Source organism: Chlorocebus sabaeus, chromosome 5, assembly GCF_047675955.1.
Source record: "Chlorocebus sabaeus isolate Y175 chromosome 5, mChlSab1.0.hap1, whole genome shotgun sequence".
NCBI lineage: Eukaryota > Metazoa > Chordata > Mammalia > Primates > Cercopithecidae > Chlorocebus > Chlorocebus sabaeus.
The window spans coordinates 76,337,150-76,356,773 of record NC_132908.1 but is presented as its reverse complement, the minus strand read 5'-3'; the positions used below and the strand labels follow the sequence as shown (position 1 = coordinate 76,356,773).

Genomic DNA, 19,624 nt, shown 5'->3' with positions numbered 1-19,624 from the left:
GGGCCATTGTATAGACTGAGTTTCCAACCCTGAATTCCTCCTTTTGACTCTGGTGCTATATTGGGAAAGTTATCTTCTAGACAAGCAAATAAAAAGAAGGCCCCTTGACTCCTAAGGGTCATTTCCAAATGCATGTGCAATGCTCCAAGAGCAATGGAAAACAGCTGTGGAATCCAGCTGCTGCTCTGAGTAGTAAGAGGGAAACCGCCAGGCTTGCGTGGGCTCCCTTTGGTAGCCACGTATCTCAAGTGGCTTTTAGTTTTTGAATGATAAGATAGTGTATGTGCTTCTCATTTTTTAAAATTCCATATCATCCGCTGCGCCAGCAGAAACCCTGGCAATCTAAAGGACAGCTCAGTGCCCCGAGAAGTTGAGCCAGTGTTAGGAACACTGCCAAAGGATCTTTGTGGGTTTCTCATAAATTGGAGTGCACAGATGATGCTGAAAAAAAGAAAAACAGATAATCCAAACTACCCATGATAGAACAACAACAAAAAATCTTTTAAGATTCCAGAAAAAAACCTTCATAGTTAGATTTTATTTTTTCAAAGAAATATGAAAGAAAATGTCTTCTTCATTTCTTAGAACTGAAATGATTGCAAGCAAGGTGTAGAAGAAACTGAAAACATGTTTTGCTTAGTGAGTATGCCAACTGTTGGCAAGAAAGGAAGGAAAGAAAGGAAAGGAGGAGAAGGAAGTGAGAGCAAGCAAGAAAGAGAGAAAGAAAGAAGAAGAAGAAGAAAGAAAGAAGAAAAGAAGAAGGAAAGACAGGAACGAAGGAAGGAAGGAAGGAGAAAGAAAAAGAAAGAAAGAAAGAAAGAAAGAAAGAAAGAAAGAAAGAGAGAGAGAGAGAGAGAGAGAGAGAAGAAAGAAAGAAAGAAAGAAAGAAAGAAAGAAAGAAAGAAAGAAAGAAAGAAAGAAAGAAAGAAAGAAAAGAGAAAGGAAAGAAAGAAAGAAAAAGAAAGAAAAGAGAAAGAGAAAGGAAGGAAGGAAGAGAAGAAAGAGGAAGGAAGGAAGGAGAAAGAAGGAAAGAAAGAAAGAGAAAAAAGAAAAAGAAAGAAAGAGGGAGGGAGAGAGGGAGGGAGGGAGGGAGGAAGGAAGGAAGGAAGGAAGGAAGGAAGGGGGAAGGAAGGAAGGAAGGAAAAGGGAAGGAAGGAAAAGGAAAAAAGGTAGGGAGGCAGGGAAGAAAGAAGAAAAGGAGAGAAAAAATTAGGCAGGAAGAAAGGGAGGAGGAAAGGAGGGAGAGAGGGAAGAAGTGGAGCTACCTTCTCCATTAGGTAGAAGAGGCCCAATATTTAGGAACTGTGATACTTTTAGGGGTCCACATCAATGTCATGACTTTATTTTTATTTAAAATCAGAAGAAAAAAGTAAATATAACAACAAATATATACTATTGAATTCTGTGTGTATCATATTTATTCATATACCAATGCAGTCATAAAATGTAGTTTTTAAATGTATTTAATGGAGAAAGTGGCCCATAAAAGTGTCCAGGGCCTACAAAAGTAGTAACAGTCTCAGGAAGGAGGAAAGGGGAGGGGAGAAGAAAGGAGGGAAGTGGGGGCAACAAAAGAAGAAAAGCTGGAAGGGAAATACGGTAAGATTGTGAGATTTCGTGCTTGGTAATAATGGTTGCTGAGGATTCTTCCAGTGGTAGCTTCTAGATGATTATCTGGTTAGAGAACCTGGTTTGGAGACTTGGATAACATTACTGAAAGTTGTATTTTAACTTTCTGGTGATTATTAATGCACTGGGGAAATAGTAACAAAAGCAATAAGTTACTTTAATTCGTCCCATGTTTCCTGGTCTGTATCGTAGCGCAGTTGTGGCCTTAGATTACCTGAACCCTTTAAGTCATATTTATGATCTTTAAACTTTAGCGAAGCTGAGGACAAAGGAAAATCTTCACCCTCAGAGGAATAGACTTCATTTTTTCTAATATTGTAAATTACTGGGTCAATGCTTCTTTTCCTGAGTAAGGGATGGTTGTAAGTTAAGGAACTTATGAAAGCTCTGGCCTTCCTGGGCATCTCTCATCCTTTGACACTTTTTAAATTTTCATTTTCAAAATCCTTAGTCCAAGTAGTCACTGCCAAGCCTGGCCTCCCCTCTTCCACTTGCAGAGGAGGCCCCATGAATTCTCTGGAAAACTGTTTCTCTGGGCATCATCTAGACCTTTACAGATTGAATGCAGCAAAGAAGAATTTACTATAAGAATGTGTCCTTGTGAGTTGGACCAGAGTACAAAATATTACCATGAAACTCAGCTGAACCATTTGATTCACTGGGCAATATTTAGGTAAGTTGCTCTGTGCCTCAGCTTCCCCATTTGAAAATGTGCCAAACAACACCTTCTATGCAAAATTATTGTCAGGATTAAAATTAAATTATGTGTATGAAGCATTTAGCACATGCTTGACAAGTTTTGGATGCCAATTAAATGATGGCTATTATCTTTACTATCATTCATTTTCATTTTTTCTCAATTATTAAAGAGGTGACACCTATTGTACATAAATTAAAGGTATTGAAAAGTATAAAGAATCAAATAGAAAATCACCCATAATCACTTCACCTAGAAGCAACTAATTTGACATTTTGGGATATCCCTATTCCACTCACATGTTTGACAGCATTTTAGATACAAACTATTGAAACTAATAGGAGGGTGCCATACAAAAATCAATTGTGTTCTTATTTATCTGACATCACATAATTACAAAATGTATTTATTAAATGTGGTGTGATTTATAATGGCAACCCAAATAATAAATATGTAGAGAAAAAAACTAACAAAAATGTACACTTTTTGTGGGAAAAAAATAGGAAATGTTACCTTACGTCATAAAAAAAATTCAGTATCTGAAGATATAGATCATAGTTATGGGTGATCAGATTACAAACCGACAGTTCTTCCCAAATGAATCTATATTTAAATTCAAAGTAATTCCTATAAAATCCCAACAAGGAGCTTCAGAAGATAATACTAAAATTTCATATGAGAGATAAAAGAGACAGTAATAAAGAAAATTTTGAGTAAGTAGAAAAAACCAAGGGACTTACCAGGTATCCAGGTTTATTAGAAATCCATAGCAATTGTGACATCATTATAAGGTGAAAATACAGACCAACGGGATTGAATAGGAAACTCCAAAACAGATCCAACCATCTACAGAAGTGTAATGTAGAATATAATGGCCATAGAAATCAGCAAAGGGAAAGTGAACTACATAATCAATAGTCCTGGCACAGCTGGTTTTCCAAAAGAAGATAAATAGATTCAATCACTTTCTCACTCCATGCACAAAGAATTATTCCAAATGGATTAAAACCTAAATGTGAAAAGCAGACCTAAAAATTTAGTGGAATATACAGAAGAGTATTATCTTTATGCCTTGTAATAGTAGATTTCTCAACCATTGCTGAAATGTATTATTATTTCTTTAAAGAAAATTAATGATAACTTTGCATTTATTAAAACTTGAAAATTCTATACAACAAAATACTTTAAAACAAAGTCAAAAGGCCTCAGAGAAGATATTAGCAACACACTATCTATGAAAGGGATGATATGCAGAATATCTTACAATTAATTAAGAAATGCATAGAAGGCAATAATAAAATGAACAAAATTTATGAATGTACAAGTATTAGAACAGAAAACCTAAAAGACCAATGAGTGAGTGAAAAGATAACCAGTCTCACTAATAATAAAGAAAATAAACACTAAGATACCATTCCACACACATAAGATAGTTTAGAATTGAAAAGTCTAACAATACCAAGTGTTGACAAGAATGCAGAACAAAGCAAATTCTCATACTTTCTTGTTGGGTGTGTAAATTTTTATAATCATTTGGGAGAGTAGTTTTGCAAAATCTAGCAAAATTGAAGATAGGCATAACTAAGACCCAGCAATTTTACTCCTAGGAATATGCTCTGGAGAAGGCTTTGTACATGTGTATGATGTGCAGGTACTAGAATGTGTAGTGCTATAACCTAGGATGTTCATAATAGCCACAAGTGGAAAGCCCTGCAGATGTCCATCAATAGGAGAATAGATAAATGAATTGCATATTTATGCAGTGAAATACTCCTCAGCAAATAAAATAAATCAACTAGAAATACATACCTATCAAAATGAATTGATCTGCCAAACAAAATATTACACAGAAAAAGAAAACTGCAATAAGTTGTTGGTTACATAAAATTTCAAATATAAAAACAATACTCTTATGCTGTTTATGGGTATTTCTATATTGAGTAAAAGTATGAAATTATGACTTAGATTAATAATCAGCAAATTCAGGGTAGTTGCTTCTGAGAAGAGACTGAGAAAAATGGAATGAGGGAAATTCAGTGGATTTCAACTATCTTTATAATAATGCATCATTTAGGAAAAAAATGAATGTGAATATGGCAGAGTAAAACATTTTAACAAAGTTGAGTGATGAATGCGCTGGCTAAGTTACATCATTCTCTGCATTTTCTCTCTACTTTAAAGATTTCATAATATGACAAATATTTTTAAAGATTAGACAAATGCCTGTTGCAATTGCAGTTAAAGGAATAAAACCCAGTTGTTCACAAATATGCCAAATGAAAAGCACATTGGTAAAATAAATAAATAAATAAATAAATAAATAAATAAATAAATATAAATAAATAAATAAAGGTCTGGGAGAGGAGTAACTTCCCAGGGAGGGAACTGCTAAATGGAACAGTTGAGTTTTTCTTCTTGACTGGCTGATATCCTCTGGAGTTTTCTTGTATTAAGTGTCAAGCCATTTGTACTAGGTACCATGATGTGGAGAAACCTGGAGCCACAGGCATCCATGCACTCTGAATTTCACCCAACACTACCACAACCAAACACAAAACAAAAACATTTGAACCATGACCAGCAAAACCAACATGCACCAGGTAAGAGATAAAAATGCAAAATGTACCATGGTGTGACCCATGCTTGCTCAGTGAGATGTGGCTCTGAACTTCCCTGAAGTCAAAACAAAGAGGCAAGCATGGCCAATCCCAAGATTTGCAACATCCAACAGGCAAAATCAAAGGGCTTTTCAGGAGAAGTACAAACATTTCAGGAGATTAGAGCCCCAAAGAAAATTCTCCCTTGTGATAAGGATAAATACAAAATGAGAAACAAAGCAATCTACCCAATAAACAGCCTAGACACCGAGCACTAAATCTGCTCCAACCATCCACACAACTTACTGTCTACACTGCATTATCATGACCTTCCTATTCCGTTGTCTTCATTAATGACTTCACTACTCAAGGGGACTTTTGTCCAGGCATTGATAGTTTATTAAAGGAACTTCCCCAAAGACCTAGCCACTCTTCCCTGGAAAGCATCAACAGACAACTGGGGCCCTAAGAGCCTTTGAATCTTTATTGTTTCCCCAATGCTTTCAGTAGAAAGAGGATACAGAATGGGTGCTGATATCTGTTACTAGGTAATAAGCATCTTCCACAATTTTAAATTGTATTACTAACATCAACAATTGGTATTCAGTGGGTTCCAAAGATTTTGCATTTATTATCTCATTTAATCATTAAAACATCTCTAAATGCATGGTACTGATATTTTTCCCATTTTACAGATAGGAAAACCAAAGCTCAGACACAGAGATTAAGCAACTGGTCCAGCGCCAGGCAGTAACTATCAGAATCAGGACTTGAATTGGATCTGTGTGCCTTCAGTGTCTGAGTCCTATAACCAGTATGCTTTACTGTTTCTATCGGAAAAATTCGAGTCTATACCACCAACAACTGGTTGATTTTAGACTCCATAAAAGGAAGAGGCATGGCCATTTCTCCATCTTGAAAATTAGTTCCGTGAGATAGCTATTCTGAATCTGACCCTGTAGTTCTCTGGGGTTTGTGACTAGCCAATACATGACTAGCCAATATCCCTCTTTAACATAGCCCCTTCTCTCCCACTCCATCCCAAGAAGAAAGCATGGCCTTTGTGATCCAAGATCCTGGAGCCCCCTCTGTGAAAGCAGTGCGGGCTCCACAGACCCAGCCCAGGGACCATTTGGCAAGCTGAGCCATGTGGTCGTGGGCCAAGGTTCACACAGGAGTGCAGAGTGATTTGCAATCATTTGGGAGTGATTACACATTGTTTCTCATCGATAGACAGGAGGGAGCCCTGACAGGATAATGAGATGCAGCTGATGGAAAATCACAGCTGACTGTCGCCAGTGAGCGAGCTTGCACGGCCCTGCAGTGCTGCAATCGAGTCCTCCCCACTGCAAAGGCCAGGAGAAAAATCTGTGGAATTTTAATAGTAAGCCACCCCACAGTGCCAAGGGAAATTGACTGGAGGGTCCACCAGTTGAGTAGCAGATAATTGGGTAAGAACAGGATACAGGCGATTCCTCTGGACAAACCACAAACCCTGCCAGGACGGGGCTCCAAATAGCTTTCCTAAAAAGAGAGAGCAGCCGTGCATAGGCAGCCCTGGGAAAGGGCTAAAATGCAGGGTACTAAAGCATGGGGCCCCTTTGTCTTGCCTGGCCCCAGCAAAACAAACTTTGCCTCCGTACGTTACCTGCACAGGGTCAGAAACTGCCACGGAGTGTTTTTCTCACTGTGCTCAATGAGAGAATCTGTTTAAGCTATGTTTCCATGGATCAGTACGCTAAGGGCCAACTTGAGCCCTGTTTACCCTTCTGTAGTCAAGGAAAGACAGCTGTTTGCTTAAATTGAGGTCTCCTTCTTCCATGACAGTCATTACTGCCTCCCCAGTTAGAGGTAATAAGCTTGAATTTCCCAAGCAGATGTGAGTTGCTCAAGTCTTGACTATTCTTGTAAAGGCCATCCAGAACCCAGAGTGATGTTCCCAAAGAAGGTACTAAAGACTAAGTCTTCATACTTGATTACCATTCCCGATGGAGGTGCAAAGAGGTCCCTAATAAATAAACGTGCTGAGTGCACAACTCTGGCCCAGACCTTTAACCCTGTTTCCTCACATAGCATTTCTATCTCCTACATTTAGGCTGTGTTGCCACTGAACAACTCACTGGACTCATTCATAAGAAAGGAGGTGGAATTTGGCCAATCAGTGCTTGGCTAGTGAGCACCTAAATAAACAAATAGTGCAGCAAGTTGAACTGAGTCAAACCCTTGGTTAACCCGTTCAGTTTTGTTTTGTTAACAACTTACAATATTCCTTTTTTAAATTAAAGACTTTTTTATTTTGAGAAAACTGTAGATTCACAAACAGTTGTAAGAAATAATGCAAAGAGATTCCTTTTAGAGTTTATCTCATTTTCCCCAATGGTAACATCTTGCAAAATTATAAGGTCAAATCACAACAGGATGTAGACATTGATACAATTCATTGATTCCCAGATATCCCTTGTTTTGCTCATTTGTTTTATGCAACCTATCTTACAGGTAGGTTCCAGCATCCAGCACCATGGTCAAGGTAGAGGAGTTCCATCACCACAAGAATGCCTTGGGTGCCTTTTTGTAACCCTCCTCCCTGACCCATCCCTAACCCCTGCCAACCATTAATCTGTTTTCTATTTCTACAGTTTTCTTACTTTAAGAAATCTACATCAATGGAATTGTAGAATATGTATTATTTCAGAATTGACTGCTTTTTCACTTAGCATCATTATCTGGATTTATCCAAGTCGTTGCGTGTATCTATAGCTCATACCTTTTTATTGCTGAGTAGTACTCCATACTGTTGACGTACCACAGTTTGTTTAACCATTCACTTGCTGAATGACATCTGGGTTACTTCTGGTTTGGGGCTATTTTGAATAAAGTTGTTTTGAATATTCATGTGTTAGGTTTTTGTGTAAACTTACATTTTCATTTTTCTGGTATAAATATCCCAGAGAATAATGGCAGGGTCATATGACAATTGCATAGTAAGTTGTATAAGAAATTCCCAAACTGCTTTTCAGAATGGCATGGTCATGTTACATTCCCACCAGAAATGTATCAGTGATCCAGTTTCTCTTCCTGCTCACTAGCTTTTGGTGTTGTCCCTATTTTTTATCTTAGCCATTCTGATGGGTGTGTAATGATATTTCACTGTGGTTTTAATTTGTACTTACCCAAGGGCTATTGATGATCAACATCTTTTCACATGTTTATTTGCCATCCATACACCCTCTTCAGTGAAATGTTTATTCAGATATTTTGTGAATTTTCAAATTGGATAGCTTGGCTTTTTTTTTTTTTTTTTTTTTTCCCTACTGCTGACCCATCCCACTTTTCCATTTATTGCTAGTGACAGAAACTAAAAAACTTGGCTTCAGCCTGCTAAAAGCTGAAAACGAAACAAAATAGAACAACAACAAAATAAGGCATGTTGGACAAGTTTCCATGAGTTTACATATGTCCTCTCACTTAATGATCACAATCCTATGAGTTAATTTCTGTTTTCTTTCTTATGTTACTGTAAGGAAAAAAGCTTGGAGAAATTGTGTGCCCAGGGCCACAGAACAAGAAAGTTGCAGAGATGGAAACCCAGGTATCCTGACACTATAATTTGTCCTCCAAATGCCTGTATTATACTGTCTACCTGTGTATTGTTTGATTTATTTGACAACATGAAGTCATGTCTTTTGTAATCACACACACAAAAATATTGCTGAAAATAACTTAATCTTGATCTTTAAAGGAAGAGATATGTCCTCTCTTTGACCAGCTTAGCTGCAATGTCAGTTTGCCAGTTGTGGAGTTGAGCCTGTGGTCCATATACAGCCTATGAGAATGTTCCCTTTAGGACCTTTTGCCCATAAACAAACTTCTAAAACTTCTTGAATATTCTAATGATTTACAGTGTCTAAAAAGAAATCTTTTTTTTAAGAATACATTTTTTTTTTTCCTTAAAATGTGTTTGGCTGCTTTCGAATAGCTCCTGAGAATTAAGTGGTCTCTACAATGTCTCCTCTGTATTCCAAATAAACAAGTCAAAGCCCGAAAGCCCTGTGGTGGAACATGACCCAAACACACAAGTCGTTACGGCCTAAAGTCACCTCGCCAGAATATACCGAAAGACAAACAGAGAGCATTCTTTAAATATTTCCACTATGAAAAAAAAAAAAAAAAAAAAAAAACCTTATTTCTTTTTTTAAACTAACAAGCCACTAGAAAGAAAATAGTAAATAAATGAAAAAGTAAATAGTAAATAAAATGTACATTAATTAAAATAAGTAAGTGCTTGACCAAAAAAACATCTCCAGTAACCTCAAATCCTGCAAAGGAAAGAAGTGGGGAGTTGGGACTTGGCGTAAATACTCTCCCTCAGTCTCTTCATTTCATACTTTTCTGATCCACTGACATCTCCCCACATACTCAAACCTCTACAAAAAAAAAACACTAAAAATTAAAAAAAAAAAAAGTATGATTATTTTTCTAAGGGCTGTTCATTCTACCATGGAAATATTTCTTCCATTACTAACATCCTTTCTGTTCTGATGACCACTAACTTAGTTGGGCTCATGTCACTTGTTTTCTTCCGGATTCTTGTAACAATCTTCTCCCAACTCCAGTTTCTTTCTTCTTCAACCCATCTTACCCAGACTGCCATATTAACTGTCACAAAACACAGCTCAAAGACCTTCAGTGGCTCCCCACCACCTGCTGACACAAGTACAACCTCTGCAATTTGGAATTCAAGGCTATTGAGAGACTTATTTCAATCTAACTTTCCCTACTTTTTCTCCCACCTTCATTCTGTCCAACCTAGGGGGAGAACCAATTCCAAGCTGGCCTTGCCACCTCTGTGCGTTTCTTCAAGCTGAGCCTTTAGCCTGGGCTGTCCTCAGGGTGACATGTGGCCATTCGTTGCCTCCTTCAAAGCCGTCAGAGACCCTCCTCCATAGGATTTTCCTTTTCTCCTACGAGTCAAGACCTGGAACATCAGCTAATGGTAATCCTCAGCTTAGCATAGCTGCCCGCAAAGGTAAGCACTCTGAAGGCACTCTTAATCTAATCTTAACAATGATGTGAGTTAGGCAGCCATGTGCTGGTAAATGTTTAACAACTGGTTCTTGGGGGAAGGGAGGGAGATAGTACATGCATATATTTGCATACATACATTTATTGTAACTGTTGTTGATATAAAGGACAAAAAGTCCACTTAAATATTCAATACTCCTTTTTGTAAATTCCATATAGCCCCTCGATTCTTAAAGAATATTTTGTTGTTTTTTGGTCAAATAATTATATCTATAGCCAAACTGTGGTTGTGAAGGACAGGTGAGGATAATTCCAACATAAATATTTGTTGATATTTTGTTTTCATTAGTGAGTAAGGTGAAAGTGAAAATGTGAAATGCTGGAACTTCACTTATTTATTAATGGCATGAGTGAATTCTTTGCTAGCTTAGATAATAGCGATGAAATGCTAAAATAATATTTGCTCAAGTTGTTATTTGCAGACACTGCACAATTTTATGGTTAATATGCATCATTAACATCATTTCTAACACATGCTTAAGTCTAGAGAATTAAAATAACAATAAATTAAGCCCTGATTTGCCTATTTCCATGGTGTAAATATTTCCATCACCACTGATTTCAAGCTGCTAACTTGATGTCACTGAACATGGAGGCAAGAAAGGATGCACAGCTGCTCCATATTACACAATATTTCTACTATACAGATATAATAGATGTAAATAAACCAAATAATATAGGTACATGTAAAATAATTAGAAAGTTTTGAGTCTTCAGGATTTATTACCTTTGTTTTAATGTGATTGATTTGATGATAAATTTGTATAATTTAGTCCTTAATTATGACTGTGCTTAATAATTGACCCGAACATTTTCTGAAAATTTAATAATCAGCTCTGACATTCCAGTACAAGCCAACCTCAGCATCTCGCTGGAATAAGAGACTATTAATGCCCTTTTTACTGATGAGGAAACAGTTCTCTAGTCCAAATGTAAATGTGTCGATTGAGTAAATAAATCTATATAAATCAAAATGATTTCACCAGTGCTCCACCAACCTGAGATCCTGGTCATATTTATCTTCTTCGTCTCTGTATCATTGGGCCCAGCACTGCAACTGGCTTGGGGCAGAGCTCAATTGATTCTTGTCAACCTTGGCCTTCCCTCCCTATTCAGCTGTTTATAAAGAAGGCTGACCTACAAACTTATTTTGGTGAGAGCATAGGAAAGATCTATTCTTGAGCAGTGAGACACAACTAGCTTCCTCCACTCCATACCGCAGGTTTGACCTAGCTCTGTGACCTCAGCCTGCCGCTGCACTCTAAGGCTCAAAATGGAAACCACGTGATACAAACGGAATAAGAGAATAATTACAAAAGGCCTTTTGTAAACTGTAGAGCGCTGCATTCTAGGGATTTATTCTTTTAGAAGAAGAGAACCCATGGTAGAGGTGGGAAGAAATACTTTCTCACTTCTCTGTAGGTATCCATATCTCTTCCTAGAAAATATATTGACTCTGGAGAAGATGGGAGAAGCCCTCCCACTAGAAGCAACTGTAACAGTAGACAAAAAATATAGGAAATCATTATCCCCAAGCACTGTTACAAGAAGCAGTGCAGGATTCCATTGGCTTTCCACCTGGACACATTTTTTTGTAATGTAAACTAGGGAGAAGGATCTAGAACAGCACAATCCAGCTCAGTTGGGGAGACTGAGATGAGAGTTTGGGGTCATGATGTTGTTTTTGTAACATGATGTTACAAAATTATGTATAAATTAGATATTTATTGTGGATTCAAGATAGACCAATGTATTTTAACATGACATAGTATGAAAAGTTTATTGATATGGTTTCACATTCTGCATTACAACTAATCTCACAAATTTTTTGATATAGTTGCTTTTCATAAAACTGTATTTTTTTGTGAAATGGGGTTTATCATTGCCATTTTAAATCACCTAATAAACATTTACAATTTTTACTTTTAATTTATAATATTTTAAATATAGATAAATATTATGTACTTGAAGGGCCACAAGACAAAAGTATCTGATAAAGGCTTCCCTAGAGTCAAGGTTATTCCAGATCCCTAATGGAGTTTAAAAGAAGGGTTGAAAGTATTGTGCTGATCTGAAAGTAAGTTAACTGCCCAATAAGACAAAATTCAACACTGTATTAAGATTTTATTAAGAATGACTAGGAAATTCAGACACTCAAAATTTAGTATCCATACAATCCAGTATCCAACCAAAAATTACTAGACATTTGAAGAACCAGAAATATGTGGTTCATATCTAGGAGAATATTCAGTCCATGGAAACAGACTCCAACAAAATGACAGAGATAATAAAATTAGCAAAAGAAGAATTTAAAAGAGTCACTATAAATATGTTTGTATTCAGGATTCCCCAGAGAAACAGAACCAACAGCCTAGAGATTTATCAGGATGGATTGGCTCACATGATTAGGAAGGTTGAGAACCCCCACAATCTGCCATCTGCAAGCTGGAGCCCCATGAAAGCCTGATGGTCTAGTTTCAGTCCAAACTTGAAGGCCCAAGAACCAGGGGAACCAACAGTAAGTCCCAGCCAGAGTCCAAAGGCTGAAGAATCAGGCGCTTCAGTGTCTAAGGGCAGGAGAAGATGGATGTCCCAGCTCAGAAATAAAGAGCAAATTCACCCTTCCTCTGACTTTCTATTCAGGCTCTCAACAGACTGAGTGATGCCCAACTGTATTATGATGTCAATCTTCTTTATTCAGTTACTGATTCAAATGCTAGTATCTTTCAGAAATACACTGACAGACACGTACAAAAATGTTTTACCAGTCAGCTGGGCATTCTTTGGCTGAGTCAAATTGACATGGCCATGCGTGGTGGCTCATGCCTGTAATCCCAGCACTTTGGGAGACTGAGGCAGGCAGATCACTTGAGGCCAGGAGTTCAAGACCAGCCTGGCCAACATGGTGAAACCCTGTCTCTAATGAAAATATGAAAAAATTAGCCAGGTGTGGTGGCATGCACCTGTCATCCCAGCTACTCAGGAGACTGAGGCAGGAGAATCGCTTGAACCTGGGAGAAGGAGGATGCAGTGAGCTGAGATCATACCTCTGCACTCCAGCCTGTGCAACAGAGTGAGACTCCATCTCAAAAAAAAAAAAAAAAAAAAAAAAAAAAAAAAAAAAAAATTTTGACACATAACATTAGCGATCACAATGTTCACGAGTATAAAGGGAAAGAATAATGTAGAGGAAACATAAGGAATCTCAAGAAAGAAGTAGGCCGGGCGCCATGACTCACATCTGTAATCCTAGCACTTTGGGAGACTGAGATGGGTGAGTTGCTTGAGCCCAGGAGTTCAACACCAACCTGGGCAACAGGTGAAACCTCATCTCTACAAAAAAATAAATTAGCCAGGCATAGCGGTGTGCACCTGTGACCTGTAGTCCCAGCTGCTTGGGAGACTGAACCAGGATCATCTGAACCAGGAGGTTGAGTCTGTTGTGAGCCAAGATCATGACATTGCACTCCAGCCTGGGCGATAGAGTGAGATCTTGTCAAAAAGAAGAAGGAGAAGGAGAAAGAGTGGAAATAGAGGCTATAAGAAATAGAGGCTATAAGAAATAGAGGCTATAAGAAAAGAAACAAATAGAAATTATAGAATTTGAAAATACAGTACCTAGAATTTGAATGTACAGTATCTAAAAATCTAGAATGTGAAAATACAGTATCTAAATTTCACTAGATAAATTGCTAGATGGCTTAATAACAGACTACTTAATAGCAGATGGCTTAATAACACTGCAGAAAAAATGATGAGAAACTTTAACACAGAACAATATAAATTATCCAACACAAGGACAATAGGAAACAAAGCTGAAAACAAAATGGAACAAATTTTCAGTGACTTGTGGTGGGGTATCATGCAGTCTAATATACATGTGACTAAAGCAGTAGCAGGAGAGAAGAGACGGGAACAGAAAATACATGGAGAAATAATGATGGAAGTTTTTCATATTTTTTGAAGTTCACTAAACCGTAAGCAGGATAGCCAAAGACACACACACTGTAACCAAGACACATCATAATCAAATTGCTGAAACCCATGATACAAAGAAAATTTTAAAACACCAGAAGAGGAAGCGTTAAACAATGAAAATACACATTATATAAGAAAAACAATAAGAATATCCAAAGTCTTTGTAAAGAAATGCAAACTAAAAGGTAAAATAATGATGTCATTAAAAGGCTGAAAGAAAAAAAATTTCAACTTAGATTTCCATATTCAGTTAAAATACTCATTAACAATTAAGAAAATGACAACAACACAAATTTCAGACAAATGCAAACTCAGGTAATTTTTCATCAGGCCTGCACTCTGAGAATATTGATGAAAATGTTTCAGGCTGAGGGAAAGTGACATTAGATATGAACTCAGTTATGCATAAAGGAATGAAGAGTGTGATTCTATAGGTAGATATAAATAAAATACTTTTATTGTTTTTAATGTAATTTAAGGCTTAAAATTCATTACAGTATATTTCAGTATTATCATAGGTTTAGAAGTGAAACATATGGCAATAATAACAAATAGCCAAAGGGGATAACGGAAATAAACCATGCTAAAGTTCTTATATTTACATCAAGTTTTTAAATAGTATTTGAAGGTATACAATGATAAATTAGACATGTGTACTGTAAATATAAGAACAGGAACCTCAATAAATAAATATATATATGTACACACACACACATATATATATGTCTACATACATACACATGGAAATTAATAAATAAAACACTGAGATGTAGGTAATAAACCAATACAGAATAAAAGGTAGAATACTAAAAAAAAAAAAAAATCTGAAAAAATTACTCATTTTATCCAAAGAAGGACAAAAAGAGAAAGAAAGAAACAAATAGAAACAAATATCAAGGTGGTAGGCTTAAACCGAAGCATGCCAATTTTACATAGAATGTAAATGGGTTCAGCACTCCAAATGAAAAACAGAATTTAACAGACTAGATGGAAAAGAAGGACACAATTATATGTTTTTTCACTAAAGATACATTTTATATATAATGACATAAACAAGTTAAATATAAAATAATAAAAATAATACAGCTACAAATCGTAAGAAAGCTGGAGTGCCTATATTGATGTGAGACTAAGTAGATGTTAGGACAAGAAGTTTTTCTAAACGTGAAGAAAGATATTTTATGTTAATCAATAGGTCAGTTTACTAAGAAGACATAACAATCCTAAATCTGTGTGCTTCTAATGACAGAGTTTCAAAATACTTGAAGCAAAAATGACAGCACTCATTATGAAATGGATAAATTCACGATTAGAGATGAAGACTAATAAAGGCACGTAGGCAGAAAAATCAGTCTAGCCTATCAGTGAAATCGACTTCATGTTTATAGAACACAGTATCCAACAACTTCAAAATATGCATTATATTCAAGTAGGCATGAAATAGTTCTAACAGTAGGTATGTGTGTTGGGGCAAGAAAAAAGTCTCAATGAATTTTTTTAAACTAAAATCTTACAGGGTATTTCTCTGGCCACAAAGAATTAAACTAGAAGTCAATTACCAAAAACTCTGGAAAATCCACAAATATTTTGAAATCAAACAACACTCTTCAAAATAATGCATAGGTCAAAAAGGAAACATAAGGGACATCGAAAAATAATTGGAACTGAACAAAAAGAGATCACAACCCATCAAAATTTGTGGGATGCAGCTAAAGCGGTCTTTGTTTGTTTGTTTGTTTGTTTGTTTGTTTGTTTGTTTTTGAGATAGAGTCTCCTTCTGTCGCCCAGGCTGGAGTGCAGTGGTGAGATCTCAGCTCACTGCAAGCTCCGCCTCCCGGGACCACGCCATTCTCCTGCCTCAGCCTCCCGAGTAGCTGGGACTACAGGCGCCCGCCACCGCAACTGGCTAATTTTTTGTCTTTTTAGTAGAAAGGGGATTTCACCATGTCAGCCGGGATGGTCTCAATCTCCTGACCTCGTGATCTGCCTGCCTCGCCCCTCCAAAGTGCTGGGATTATAGACGCGAGAAGAATTTTTTTTAACTTTTATTTTAGTTTCATGTATACATGTGCAGGTTTGTTCTACAGATAAACTGCCTGTCGTGGGGGTTTTGTGTACACATTATTTGTCACCCAGGTAATAAACGTAGGACCCAAACAAGCGTAGTTGTTTGATCCTCACCCACCTTCCATTTTCCAACCTCAAGTAGGGCTGGTGGCTATTATTCCCAACTTTACGTCCATATGTACCCAATGTTTAACTCCCGCTTATAAGTGAGAACATAACGTGTTTAGTTTCTGTTCCTGCTTTGGTTCACGTAGCAGAATGGCCTCCAGCTCCATCTACGGTGCTGTGAAAAATATTGTCTCATTTGTTTTTATGGCAGCATAGTATAGGAGGAAATTTATAGCTTTAAGTATTTATATTAACATAAAAGAAAGATTTAAAAGTGTGGACCTAAATTTCTGCCATAAGAAACTAGAAAAATAATAGCAAATTATATCTAAAGTGTTCAGGAAAAAGGCAACAATAGAAAGAGTGGAAATAAATGAAAAAGAAAATGTATAAACAACAGAGAAAAATCAAGGAAACAAAAGATTGATTCCTTGAAAATATTAATATAATTCATAAACCCCTAATTACACTAGTCAAGAAAGAAAGGGGAATCATTTACTAGGAATATAAGGAATGAAAACACTATAAACACTACCAACATTAAAAAGATAACAAAGGAATATTGTAAAGAGTTTTTTACCAATACCAAGACCTATTTCTTAAAATATACAAATTATTAAAACTGATAGAAGAAGAAACAGAAGTTTCAAATATTCCATATCTATTAAAGAATTTTAATTCATAAACACCTATCACAAAAGAAAATTCAGTTTCAAAACTTCCCTGTTAAATTTTATTAGGCTTGCAAGGAAGAAATAATGCTACTCCTACATAAAAGCTTTCAGAAAACAGGAAGAAGGAACTATTTTTACGTCATTTTATGAAGACAACATAACCCTGATAGCAAAACCAGACCAAGACATTACAAGAAAAAATAATCCTCATTAACACAGGTCGAAAAACCTTTAACAGCATACCAGGAAATAGAACTTGATGATATTTTGGCAACAAAGAGGATAATATATTATGATCAAGTTCGATTTGTTATAAGAATGTAAGGTAGGTTTAATACTTGAAAATACAATACACCATACTAACAGAATATAAGAGAAAAAGTATATAGTAATCTCACTCAGTGAATGAACACTTTGACAATGTGTAAAACCTGTTCATGATAGAAATTCTTAGCATAGTAGGAGTTGAAGGAAATGTTCTCGATCTAATAAAAGGAATCTATGGAAAACACTACAGTTAACATTGCACTTAAGATAAAAGACTAAGCACTTTTTCCCCAAGATCAGGAATAAGGTAAAGATGCCTTTCCTCATAAATTTTATTCAACATTTTACTGCAGGTCCTAGACAGTGCAATAAGACAAGAAAAATAAAAGCCAAATGTATTAGGAAGGAAGAAGTAGAACCACCTTTATTAGCTGATGACATCATCATGTATGTAGAAAATTGTAAAGAATGTAACAAAGTGCTACCAGTGTGCATAAATAAATTTATTGAGGTCACAGGATACAGTCAACATATAAAAATAAATTGTGTTTCCATATGTTTACAGAAATCGATCTTAAAATAACATTTTTAAAATTTTTTCAATAACACACAAAAATATAAATAATAGCACAAAATATAAAATACTTAGATATACATTTATTTAAGTATGTACTAGGCTTCTATGCTAAAAAACTACAAAACTTTTTGGAGAGAAGTAAAAATTTAAATAAATGAAGAGTAAATCATTTTTGGATTGTAAAAATACAGTTAGGATGCTAATACTTTGAAAATTGTTTTCTAAATGCAGTTCAACTTCAATCAAAATTCTAGCTGCCACTTTTGTAGAAATTGACAATTAGATTTTAAAATTTATGTGAAAATACAAAAGACTTTATTATTATTTATTTTTATTTTTTTGAGATGGAGTCTTACTCCATCGCCCAGACTGGCTGGAGTGCAGTGGTGCCATCTTGGCTCACTGCAACCTCCGCCTTCCAGGTTCAAGCAATGCTCCTGCCTCAGCCTCTCAAATAGCTGGGATTACAGGCGCATACCAACACGCCTAGCTAATTTTTCTGTTTTTAGTAGAGATGGGGTTTTACCATGTTAGCCAGGTTGGTCTCAAACTCCTGACCTCAAATAATCCACCCACCCCTCCTCCCAAAATCCTGGGATTACAGGCATAAGCCACCGCATCCAGCGGCAAAAGAATTTAAACAGCCAGAACAATTTTGAAAAGGAAGAGATTCAAAGTTGAAGAAATTCTATTACTCGATTTTATGACAGTAGAAAGCTGAACATAATCACAGTAGTGTGTCATGGTAGTGTAACATTGGAAAAATATATCAATATAACAAAAAAGAATATTCAGAAATAGACCCACACTTAAATGGTTAGTTGATTTTTCAACAATGGACCAACGCAATTTATTGGGGAAGGAATTTGTCTATATATAAAATAGATGAAACTTGACTTACATCTCACACCATATAAAAAATTAATTTCAGACGGTCCATGGACCTCAATGTAAAATATAAAACTAAAAATCTTCTATACTGAATCCCAGAGAATTTTTTCACAACACTAAAGTGATCAAAAGTTTCTTAGGACACAAAAAGTACCAACCGTAAAGGAAAAATAACATAGCAAAATGGACTTTATTAAAATTAAGCATACCTGCCTTTCAAAATACATTATAAAGTGCATATTAAGACATAAACGTTGAGAAAATAGTCAAAAGACTGAGGCAAGGCGTAGTGACTCATGCCTGTAATCCCAGCACTTTGGGAGGCCTACGCAGGTGGATCACTTGAGGTCAGGAGTTCGAGGCCAGCCTGGCCAACATGATGAAACTCCATCTCTACTAAAACTATGAAAATTAGCTGGGCGTGATGGCAGGTACCTGTAATCCCAGCTACTCGGGAGGCTGAGGTAGGAGAATTGCTTAACCCCAGGAAGCAGAGGTTGCAGTGAGCTGAGATCATGCCACTGCACTCCAGCCTGGGCAACAGAATGAGACACTGCCTCAAAAAAAAAAAAAAAAAAAAAAAAAGACTGATACTCAAAATATATAAATGTATAAACAACCCTTAAACCTCAATATTTGAAAGATAAATGACTCAGTTATTTTAATGAACAGGAAACTCAAACCAGAACTTAATTTTAAAAATACTCAAATGGTCAAAAGCACACGAAAAAGTGTTCAACATTAGTCATCAGGAAAATATAAATAAAACCATGAGATAATATCATGCACTGACTAGAATGGCTAAAACAAAAGAGACTGACAGCACCAGATGTTGCTGTGGACCTGAAAGGAGTGCAAAATGGTAGGATCAGTGGGAAACCAGTCCAGCAATATCATAAAAGTAAACATACGCCTACACCAGGACCCAGCAATACCACTTTTAATGTGCACCCAAAAGAGATGAAAGCATATGTACATTAAAAGGCTTGTACAAGAATATTTATGGAAGCTTCACCAACAATAATAAATAACTATACAGAGTTCAGATGTCCATCAA

The 19,624-nt window shown here is 36.3% G+C and overlaps 1 long non-coding RNA gene across 1 annotated transcript in view; it reads left to right on the top strand.

The window, feature by feature from the left end:
* LOC140711756 (uncharacterized) overlaps positions 1 to 10,469 on the top strand; it is a 28,414-nt gene extending 17,945 nt beyond the window's left edge. Inside the window, exon 3 of the long non-coding RNA XR_012093048.1 lies at positions 9,734 to 10,469. This is a non-coding gene — a long non-coding RNA (uncharacterized lncRNA). The remainder of the gene's footprint in view (positions 1 to 9,733) is intronic.
* Positions 10,470 to 19,624: the final 9,155 nt, after the last annotated feature.